The following is an 11,824-nucleotide window of genomic DNA, read 5'->3' as shown; positions in this document are numbered from 1 at the left end:
GAATAGTCACACAACTCTCACATGAAATCAAAAGCTAGAAATGATTAAGCTTTGTGAGGAAGGCATGCCAAAAGCTGACATAAGCCAAAAGCTAACCCTCCTGTGCCGAAATTAGCCAACTTGTAAATGCAGAGGAAAAGTTACTGAATAAAATTAAAAGTGCTACTCCAGTGAACACAAGAATATGAAAGTCAAACAGCCGGGTGGCCGGGTCTCGGAGAAGAGGGGAGAGTGGCGGGCTGCTGAATAAGCTTCCAAAATGATGCCCACACCAGTTATCCTATTGAAAGAGGGGACTGATAGCTTCCAAAGCATCCCCCAGCTTGTGAGTAACATCAGTGCCTGCCAGGTGATTGCTGAAGCTGTAAGAACCACCCTGGGTCCCCGTGGCATGGACAAGCTTACTGTAGATTGCAGAGGCAAAGCAACAATTTCTAATGATGGGGCCACAATTCTGAAACTTCTTGATGTTGTCCATCCTGCAGCAAAGACTTTGGTAGACATTGCCAAATCCTAATCATCATTCAAGCTTTCCGCACAGCCACCCAGCTGGCAGTTAACAAGATCAAAGAGATTGCTGTGACTGTGAAGAAGGCAGATAAAGTGGAGCAGAGGAAGCTGCTAGAAAAGTGTGCCATGACTGCTCTGAGCTCCAAGCTGATCTCCCAGCAGAAATCTTTCTTTGTTAAGACGGTGGTGGATGCAGTGATGATGCTCGATGATTTGCTGCAGCTTAAAATGATTGGAATCAAGAAGGTACAGGGTGGAGCCCTCGAGGATTCTCAGCTGGTAGCTGGTGTTGCATTCAAGAAGACTTTCTCTTACGCTGGGTTTGAAATGCAACCCAAAAAGTACCACAATCCCAAGATCGCCCTTTTGAATGTCGAGCTCAAGTTGAAAGCTGAGAAAGACAATGCCGAGATAAGAGTCCACACAGTTGAGGATTATCAGGCAATTGTTGATGCTGAGTGGAACATTCTCTAATGACAAGTTGGAGAAGATCCATCATTCTGGAGCCAAAGTTGTCTTGTCCAAACTCCCCACTGGGGATGTGGCCACCCAGTACTTTGCTGACAGAGACATGTTCTGTGCTGGCCGAGTACCTGAGGAGGATCTGAAGAGGACAATGATGGCCTGTGGAGGCTCAATCCAGACCAGTCTGAATACTCTGTCAGCAGATGTGCTGGGTCGATGCCAGGTGTTTGAAGAGACCCAGATTGGAGGCGAGAGGTACAATTTTTTTACTGGCTGCCCCAAGGCCAAGACATGCACCTTCATCCTCCGTGGTGGTGCCCAGTAGTTTATGGAGGAGACAGAGGGGTCTCTGCATGATGCCATCATGATCGTCAGGAGGACTATCAAGAATGATTCAGTGGTGGCTGGTGGCGGGGCCATTGAGATGGAGCTCTCCAAGTACCTGCAGGATTATTCAAGGACTGTTCCAGGAAAACAGCAGCTGTTGATTGGGGCGTATGCCAAGGCCTTGGAGATTATCCCACACCAGCTGTGTGACAATGCTGGCTTTGATGCCACAAACATTCTCAACAAGCTGCGGGCTCGGCATGCCCAGAGGGGCATATGGTATGGGGTGGACATCAACAACGAGGATATTGCTGACAACTTTGAGGCCTTCGTGTGGGAGTCAGCTATGGTGCGGATCAATGCCCTCACAGCAGCCTCTGAGGCTGCGTGCCTGATCGTGTCTGTAGATGAAACCATCAAGAACCCCCGCTCGACTGTGGATGCTCCCCCAGCAGCAGGCTGCGGCCGTGGTCATGGCCGCCCGCACTGAGAGGCACCCCACCTATCACATGACTGGCTGACTGCTGGGTGCACCTACTCTCCTTGGGTTGGTTACTTCATTTTACAAGGAAGGGGTAGCAGTTGGCCCACTCTCTTCTCACTGGAGGCTATTTAAATAAAATGTAAGACTTCGGAAAAAAAAAAAGAAAGAAAGTCAAACAGCCTTACTGCTGATATGGAGAGAGAAAGTTTTAGTGGTTTGAGTAGAAGAACAAATCAGCTACAACATTCCCTTAACCCAAAGCCTAATCCAGAGAAAGGCCCTAACTCTCTTCAATACTATGAAGGGTGAGTGAGATGAGGAAGCTGCAGAAGAAAAGTTGGAAGCTAGCAGAGGTTGCTTCATGAGGTTTAATAAAAGCTGTCTTCATAACATAAAAGTTCAAGGTGAAGGAGCAAGCACTGATGTAGAAGCTGCTGTAAGTTATCCAGAAGATATAGCTAAGATCATTGATGCCATCTAAGACTTCTGGAGCAGGAGAGAAGTCAATGCTTGGCTCCAAGGCTTCAAAGAGCAAGCTGAAAATTGGATGGAGCTGGAGGCCTTTACTCTAAGTAACTCAGGACTGGAAAGCCAAATACCATATGTTCTTAGTTATAAGTGGGAGTTAAGCTATGAGGAAGCAAAGGCATGAAAATGATATAATAGACTTTGCGGGCTTGGCAGCGAAGGTTAGGAAAGGGGTGAGGGGCAAAAGACTACATATTGGGTACAGTGTACACTGCTCAGGTGATGGGTGCACTAAAATCTCAGAAATCACCACTAAAGCACTAATCCATGTAATCAAAAAACACCTGTACCTCAAGAACTATTGAAATTAAAAAATTGAAAAAAAAAAAAAAGAGTAGGCTGACTCAAAATTTAGGGGCTAATGCAGCTGGGGACTTTAAGTTGAAGCCAATGCTTATTTCCTATTTCAAAAGTATTAGGATCCTAAGGAATCATGGTAAATCTACTCTGCCTGTGCTCTATAAATTGAATAACAAAGCCTGAATGACAGCCAATCTGTTTACAGCATGATACAATACATATTTTAAGCCCACTGTTGAGACCTACTGCTCAGGAAAAAAAAAAAAAAAAAAAGCTTCCTTTCCTAATGTAACCGCTCACTGACAACACACTTGATCATCTAAGAGTACTGATGGAGATGTCTAAGTAGATTAATAATGTTTTCATGCCTGTTAACACAACATCCATTCTGCAGACTATGGATCAAGAAGTAATTTTGACTTTCCATTCTTATTATTTAAGAAACACATTCTTTAAGGCTATAGCTGCCATAGATAGTGATTCCTCTGATGGATCTGAGCAAAGTAAAATGAAAACCTTCTGGAAAGAATTCACTATTCTTGATTCATTCATAACATTCATGATTCATGGGAGGACATCAAAATGTCATCATTAACAGTATTTTGAAAGAAGTTGATTCCACCCCTCATGGTTGACTTTGAGGGGTTCAAGACTTCAGTGAAGGATGTGTCTCCATAGCAAAGAAAGAATAAGTGGCAGAGCCTGAAGACATGACTGAATTGCTGCAATCTCTTGATAAAACTTTCACAAGTTAGGAGTTGCTTATTAGGGATTAGCAAAGAAAGTAATTTCTTGAGGTGGAATCTACTCTTGGTGGAGATGCTGTGAATATTGTTGATATGATAAGAACAGATTTAGAATATTACATAAACTTAGTTAACAAAGCAGTAGAGGGGTCAGAGAGGATTAGCTAAAATTTTGAAAGTTCTACTGTGGGTAAAATGCTATCAAACATCATCAAATGCTATGGAGAAGTCTTTTGTGAAAGGAAGAGTCAATCAATATGTCAAAATTCATTTTTGTCTTTCTTTCTTTAATTGCCACAGTCACCACCACCTTGATCAATCAGCAACCATCAAATTCTGAGACAAGACATTCCACCAACAAAAAGATTATGACTTGCTGAACGCTCAGATGATCATTAGCATTTTTTAACAATAAAGTATTTTTAATTAAGATGTATACATTATTTTTAGACCTAACGCTATTGCACATTTAACAGACTATAGTATAGTATGAACATAACTTTTTATACACACGAGAAAGCCAACAAATTTGTATGAGTCACTTTATTGTGATATTCCTTTTAATGTGGTGGTCAAAACCACACCTGTAGTATCTCTGAGGTATGCCTGTATATGTTATTGGCAGACTCTGCAATACAGTCACTTACTGCATCAGTTTGCTTGAGAATTAGGGATTTTCTAGAATGTTGGACTTTCAATGCTAAAACCAGAAAGTCCCAGGCAAATTGGGAGAAGTCGTTCACCCTATTCTGAAGCTACCTTAGCTATGATTTCCTTCTACTCACTAGCAATATAAACTATAAAGAGAAGGTGATCACAAAAACTACTTTCAGGTACCATTTGTGCCCAACTTTACATTTAAACATTATGCTATACAATGTAAGAAGCACAGAACAAGACAGGAAAAATGATTTATTGCTAACAGGCAGATTTTGTTTCTTTCTTTGAGTTTATCTCTATAGTTTAATTCTTCTTTAATTGTTACTCATTATTTATGCTTTTGAAAAATCACCCTGTTACCTTATGATCCAGCAATTCCACTCCTAGGTATATACCTAAAGTAACTGAAAATAGGGACTCAAACAGATACTTGTACACCAATGTTCATTGCAGCATTATTCACAATAGTCAAAAAGTGGAAACAACTCACATGTCCCTCGACAGATGGATAGATAAGCAAGACTTGTTATATACATACAATGAAATATTATTCAGTCATAAAAAGGAATGAAATTCTGACATATGCCACAAAATGGATGGACCTTGACGATATTATGCTAAATTAAATGAGCTAAATGCAAAAGGATGAATGTATGATTCCACTTATATGAAATATCTTGAATAGGCAAATTCATAGAAAAAGTAAACTGGAGTTTACCATGGGCTAGGGAGAGGGAGAATGAGGAGGTACTGCTTAATGGTTATGAAGTTTCTGTTTGGAGTAATGAAGAAGTTTTGGAAATAGTAGTAATGATTACACAACATTGTGAATGTAATTACAGTCATGTGCCACATAGTCATGTTTTAGTCAATAAGGAACCACATATACAATGGTACTCTCATAAGATGATAATAGAGTGGAAAAATTCCTATCACCCGTTGATGTCATAGCTGTGGTAACTTTGCAGTGCAATACATTACCTTTTCTATGTTTAGAAAGGTTTAGCTGGCCGGGCGCGGTGGCTCAAGCCTGTAATCCCAGCACTTTGGGAGGCCGAGATGGGCGGATCACGAGGTCAGGAGATCGAGACCATCCTGGCTAACACGGTGAAACCCCGTCTCTACTAAAAAATACAAAAAACTAGCCGGGCGCGGTGGCGGGCGCCTGTAGTCCCAGCTACGCGGGAGGCTGAGGCAGGAGAATGGCGTGAACCCGGGAGGCAGAGCTTGCAGTGAGCTGAGATCCGGCCACTGCACTCCAGCCTGGGCGGCAGAGCGAGACTCCGTCTCAAAAAAAAAAAAAAAAAAAGAAAGGTTTAGCTATGCATATACCATTGTGTTACAATTGCCTACAGTATCTATTCAGTACAGTAACATGCTGTACAAGTTTGTAGCCTGGAAGCAATAGGCTATACCACGTAGCCTAGGTATGTAGTAGGCTATACCGTCTAGATTTTTGTAAGTACACCCTATGACATTTGCACAATGATAAAATAGCCTAATAATGCATTTCTTAGACTGTATCCCTGTTATTGACGTATGACTAATGTGACTGAATTGCACACTTTAAAATGATAAATTTTATGTTATATATATTTTACTACAATATAAACATATCAGAAAAATCACATCTAAGGAATGGAAAAAGTCAACAAGGAAAATGTAGGCAAAGTATTCAAGTTTACGGCTAATCTAGTATTAAAACCATTAAAAAAGTTGGGTTTGCTAAACTCAGAATTATATCCGGTGAAATATGAAGTGGATCTCTCTCTTATGCCTTCAACATATTTCCCTTTTCTATACTTAGATCTCTAGTCAAAGGTTAAGCATTTTCCAAATATATTCTCTATTACAAGTACCTTAGACATGTGTGGGTGAGATTAGCTGCTTAAGCACCAGAGGAGAGGTAGCTCTTCAACTGAAACTAATGAGTAATACCCTGTGTACTTAATAACACCAGTCTTCAGAAATATAAGTCATCTCAGACTTGAGGTACAAAAAAATGCACTTTAGAGTTGAAATATGCCAGGAAGATGCCTCTTCCAGGCTTCATCCTACAAGGCTCCATAAACTCTGAATCTTGTTTCCAATTATCCATTCCTATAGTAACTCTCTCCCAAATTGTACCTGCAAAAGGTTCTTTTGCATATATTAATAGAAATACAATTTTTCTAGCACATCTGTTGAAAAGATTATATTTTCTAATTGAATCACCTTGGTACCTTTGTCAAGAATCAGCTGACTATATATAGCGAAGTCTAATTTTAGACCCTCTATTCTTTTTTTAAAATAATTTCAACTTTCATTTTAGATTCAGGGGCATATATGCAGGTTTGTTACCTGGGTATATTGTGTGATGCTCAGGTTTGGGGTGCAATTGATCCCATCACCCAAGTACTGAGCATAGTAACCAATAGTTAGTTTTTCAACTTTTGTCCCCCTTCCTCCCTCCCTCCTCTAGTAGTCTCCAGTGTCTATTGTTGCCATCTTTATGTCCATGAGTAGCCATTGTTTAGCTTCCACTTATGAGAACATGAAAGACCCTCTGTCTTATTGTTAATCTATAGTTCTATCTTTATGCCAAAATCAAAGTACCATGTATCTGATTTTAAGACACTATAATTCCTCCAACTTTGTTTTTTATTTTCAAAATTTCTCTATACTAGATTTTTTTGTTTCTTTATAAATTTTAGAATGAATTTTTCGATTTCTACCAAGGAAAGCCTGCTAAGATTTTGACATCTTAACAGTATTGAGTCATCTAATTCATGAGCATGGTATATGTCTCCATTTGTTTAGACTTTCTTTAATTTCTCACAACAATGTTTTGTAGTTTTAAGAATACAGGACTAGTACATATTTTACTATATGTATTCTTAAATATTACAGTTTTCAATTCTATTACAAATGGTATTGATTTCATTGAAATTTCTAATTGTTCACTGTAAGTACACTAAATTATTATTATGCACAGTAGTTATGTTCTATAAAGTCTCCGTAAACACTGAATTAGCAAAACTAAACCATTGTTCCTAGGGAAAATAAAGATAAAGTTCCTGCAAGTCTCTGGTAATGTTTTTATCAACAGCTCAGTACATAATCTTGTTTTATGTATATTTATGCTTAAAGACATGTTATTTCTTATATATTGTTGACTCATTAACATTGAACTCATAGCCAACAACACTGTAACTCATGCCTGAACAAAGCTTATTTGATACACACATTTTCTTTGTAAGGCATATCACAGCTTTCCTGCACTTAAGAATACTAGACATCACTTCTGCAATATGATTGGGGCCATTTTGAACAGCAAAACCACTCCAAAAAAGCACAATTATGCAAAAAGTGGCATTAAATAGAGCACAAAAAGGGCACTTGTTTATAGTATGAGAGATGAAATAACAAGACAGAGCATCATCTTGTTCAACATCAGCAGGGAATATGAACATCAGGTGACTTAAATTTTTCACTGCTCTGTGCATGTCCACAAGTGAGTGTGAGAGTGCCAGGAGTATACATTTGGGGGTTACAAATCAATTAAAATTGCCTAAAGCTATAGGCAAATTCCAAAGTACAGAAGCTGCTAAAATGAGGATGGTATATATAAATAGATTTCATTTTCCAATTGTTTACACAGTTCATATTGATCTTGTATGCTGTGACTTTGCTGAACTCACAAGTTTTAGTCATTTTTTGGAGAGGCCTTAGGATTTTCCACAGAGATTATTTTGTAATCTGTAAACTCTTCTATACTCTGATTTTCTGCATACATCTCCCATCAATTATTAAGAGAGGAATGTTGAAGTCTCCAACTATAATTATGGATTTCTATTTCTCACTTCAATTATATGAGTTTTTGTATCATGTATTTTAAATCTCTGCTGTTATGCACATGGGTATTTGCAATTGTTATGTCCTTTTCATGAATTGATCAATTTATCATTATCCCTAGTAATATTCCTTGTTCTGAAATTTATTTTATATAATATTATCACCCCAGCTTACTTTAAAGTGGTGCATGCATATTATGTCTTTATCTATTTTTAGTTGATCTGTCTTTAGCATTAAAGTTGCTTTCTTAGAAACAGCATATAGCTGGGACTTGATTTTTAATCCAATGAGACAACCTCTTCCTTTTAGTTGGATTCTTTAGATCATTTATATTTAGTGTGAATATTGATATGGTTGGCTTCATATATCTAGCATCTTATTATTTGTTTCCTATTTTTCCCAATTATCCTTTGTTTCCTTTTTCCATTTTCCTGCTTTCTTCTGGAATAATTGAATATTTTTATAATTTCACTTTATTTTCATCATGGTCTTATTAGTTTATCTCTTTGTTTTATTTTACTATTGCTCTAGGATTTGTCAAGGGATAATGAGACCACCACTCCATACCTCAAATAAAAAAATAAGAGAAAGGAAGAGCCATGCTGATTAGACAGAGCAGAGAAGATGACTGATTATATATTTATTTAGGGGAAGTGTGGAGCTCAGGGATTGGCAGACCTTAAGAGGAATAAGTAGATTGAGATTGACATCATCTGTAGAAGTATGGTTACTGATATCCATACAGATGATAACATATCAGAAGAGCAGAAAAATGTTGAAAGAAAGGCAAGATATACATGTGTGTATATATATGTATATATGTGTATATATATACATATATGTGTGTATGTGTGTGTGTATATGTGTGTGTATATATACACACACACACGCACACACAGGTGCACGTGCACACACACACACACACGAATATTATTCAACCTCAAAAAAAGAAGGAAATCCTGCCATTGGCAACAACATGAATGAACCTGGAGGACATTATGCCAAGTGAAATAAGCCAGACACAGAAGGACAAATACTACATGATGCCATTTGTTATGAGAAATTGAAAACAGTCAAACTCATAGAAAAAGAGTAGAATTATGATTACCAGGGACTGGAGTGAGGAGGAAATGGGAAAGTATTAGTAAAAGGACACAAAGTTTCAGTTATATGAGACGAATAAATCTCAGAGATGTACTATACAATGTAGTGCCTACAGTTAAGAGTACTGTAATATTTTAAAATTTGCTGAGAGGGTAGATCTTATGTTAAGTGTTCTTATCACAAAATAATAATAATAACAATACATAAAGAAGCCAGGAGGAAACATTTATAGGTGGTGGATATGTTTATGGCATAGATTGTGATAATGGTCTCATAGGTATACACTCATCTTCAAACTCATTAAGTTTTGTACGTTAGGTATGTATACCTTTTTGTATGTCAATCATACCTACATAATAATCCATCATATATAATAGAGTGATTTTTTTAAAACAAACTAATTTAACCATTTTTAAAGGACAGGTGTTTTGCTTTTTTTTGGTTTAATAATTAATTAATACTTAAGTTAATGTTTAATCACACGTAGCAGTTAAGTGTATGGACACTGGAATCAGGCTGTCTCAATCTTGGTCCCACCATTTACAAGCTGTATGAGACTGATTCATGTACTCATTCCTTCTTTGCCCCTGCTTCCTCATCTGTAAAATGAAAGTGATAATAATATCAATTTTATAGGGCTGTTGTGAACATTAAATGAGCTATATGTGTGTAAAGAACTATATCAATTATCTATTCCTGCATAACAAGCCTGTATTACAAAATATTCCAAAACTTATTTGCTTAAAATAAGAACCATTTATTTAGCTCACAATTGGGTAGGTCACAATTTGGGCTGTGCTTCTCTGGGAGTTTCTTCCCCTGGTCTCAATGCAGCTTACTCCAGTGTATACAGTCCATCATTGACCAACTATTCATCCTGCTTCTGGAGTTTGATTCATTGTCGGCTCTAATGATGGAGGTAAGTAGACCTTGTGCCCCAGTCCTCCCATAGAGTAGCCTGGGCTTGTTCACAGGATTGTTTAGGCATCTAAGAGCAGCAACAGAGCAACTCCACTACTCAAGCACTTTCAAAATCCACCTGTGTTACATTTGCTATTTTTCTCATTTATCAATACAAGTCATATTTTTCTAGCCCAGTGTTAGTATAGGAAGTTACCATCTGTGGTATAGATATGAAGAAGGGACAAATTTGTAGACATTTTTTGAAATATACCATAGAACACAGTAAAATTGTAACTATTTAATACATGTTATTTTTTTATTTACCTTATTGTAATATATCATAATACAATAAGCATATAGTAGTCATTATTTACAAATAATAGATAGTAATAAAATCATGTAGCCAAGGCATTATTTATTAAGTCCATCACATCAGTGCACTGTTATGGCTAAAATAAATGTCTTTGTCTTGGTCCAACTGATCTTTTCACTCTGTCTCTGTGCAATTATTACAACTTCAGGGGACATCTCTTGCCTCCAGTTCTACAATCATGTAGTGCTGCAAAATCCCTTCTCTCTGCACTCTTCAGTGAGAACAGTTGTATAAATCACCCAGAATGTTGGCAAGAAAAGAGCTACTTCTGGGCTGAGTGCTTTTTGGAAAAAATCTTTCCTGCTACCCAGAAGTCATTTACATAGGTTAATTCCTGGGGGTTAAAATCCATGGCACCCCTTTTGCTGCTGCAGCTGTGAGAGAAATTGCCTTTTTGCAGCATCACAGAGGGATTACTGCTTAAGCATTTTATGCACACTTACATGCAGGCACTCCTGGCATCAGAAATACTGTTTACTGGCCCTGCACATTTAGGTCTGAATAGCCCTCCCTCCCTGGATTTGTTATTCTCCTGACACCAAATGTCACATTTATTGCCCCAATGAAGTATTGCCTGAATCCTCCTGGATCAAGCACTCATCTGTAAATCATTGCTCAATCATTCTCTGGTCCTACATTCCCAAACTTGACTTAATCATAGATAAGTCTGTTCATAGCCCACAAGTCTTCACTGAACCTCAATAACCTACAAGTCACCTACTTCTCTGTGGCAGGATGATTCATTGAGATATTTATTTTACCTTGTTCTTGCTGCAGTAAGAGAATACAAAGAATAAAAGGGAAATTTTCCTTATCCTTCCTCCCTTCCAAGAAGAATAATCATGTCCCTGTGATCAATATCCCTTGATCTGTGGGAATTATTGTAGTAGGTTCTTTGTTTTCCAGAAGAGACCCTGAAAGCAACACCCTTCCCACTACCCCAACCTTACTCCACATCTTTGGGAAGAAGCTGGTACTTGGGAAACAGGGATTAACAGCCTGAACTTTGGAGAGAGAGAGGGCAAAAGAGAGAGAGATTCCTACAGAGTCAAAGTGTTTTGGGAAGGGAGGGGAATATTGTTTATTTCAGGTGTGGATAGAAGACTTGAACCCCTTTTCCATGCAGTGGCCCAGAAGTGATAAGACCTCTGATGTGGTAACACATGGGTAGCATGTCCCAGGGCCTTTGGAGCCATGGCCAAAATTTTGTAAGGGAGTGTTCATATTCAAATGGGACAAGTACAGTTGGGCAATGAACATCTTAGCAGCAACTGTGATAGAATAAAGACCTGAGTCCCCTTTTTCAAGTTTTCTACATTGTATGAGCCCTAGTAAGGAAGTAGTAACGAAATAGCTCTGCCCAGCATCCTCTGTCTCATATGCCTATAATTAGATTTCCTCCTAGCCCTACAACAATCAAGCCAGAAAACAAGGCTATGTATTACCTTTCTCACATCTTAGTCAAGGTGCAAAATTATAGTGACATACCAAAAAATAAAATCTTCATCAAGTTTCTAGGAACTGGTTTTCTAAGCTATTTTCCATCCTCATAGTTTTTGGTTTCATGCTAGTCACCAGAAATCCAGGGAT

The 11,824-nt window shown here is 38.1% G+C and overlaps 1 pseudogene across 1 annotated transcript; it reads left to right on the top strand.

The window, feature by feature from the left end:
• Positions 1-204: 204 nt before the first annotated feature.
• Positions 205-1,935, top strand: LOC126958649 (T-complex protein 1 subunit eta-like; annotated as a pseudogene). Its single transcript, XR_007727247.1, has one exon. The product of XR_007727247.1 is annotated as a T-complex protein 1 subunit eta-like (transcript).
• The last annotated feature ends 9,889 nt before the right edge of the window (positions 1,936-11,824 follow it).

The sequence above is a fragment of the Macaca thibetana genome, chromosome 7 (genome assembly GCF_024542745.1).
Source record: "Macaca thibetana thibetana isolate TM-01 chromosome 7, ASM2454274v1, whole genome shotgun sequence".
In the NCBI taxonomy this organism is placed as follows: Eukaryota; Metazoa; Chordata; class Mammalia; order Primates; family Cercopithecidae; genus Macaca; species Macaca thibetana.
This window is presented reverse-complemented; position numbering and strand designations above follow the sequence as displayed.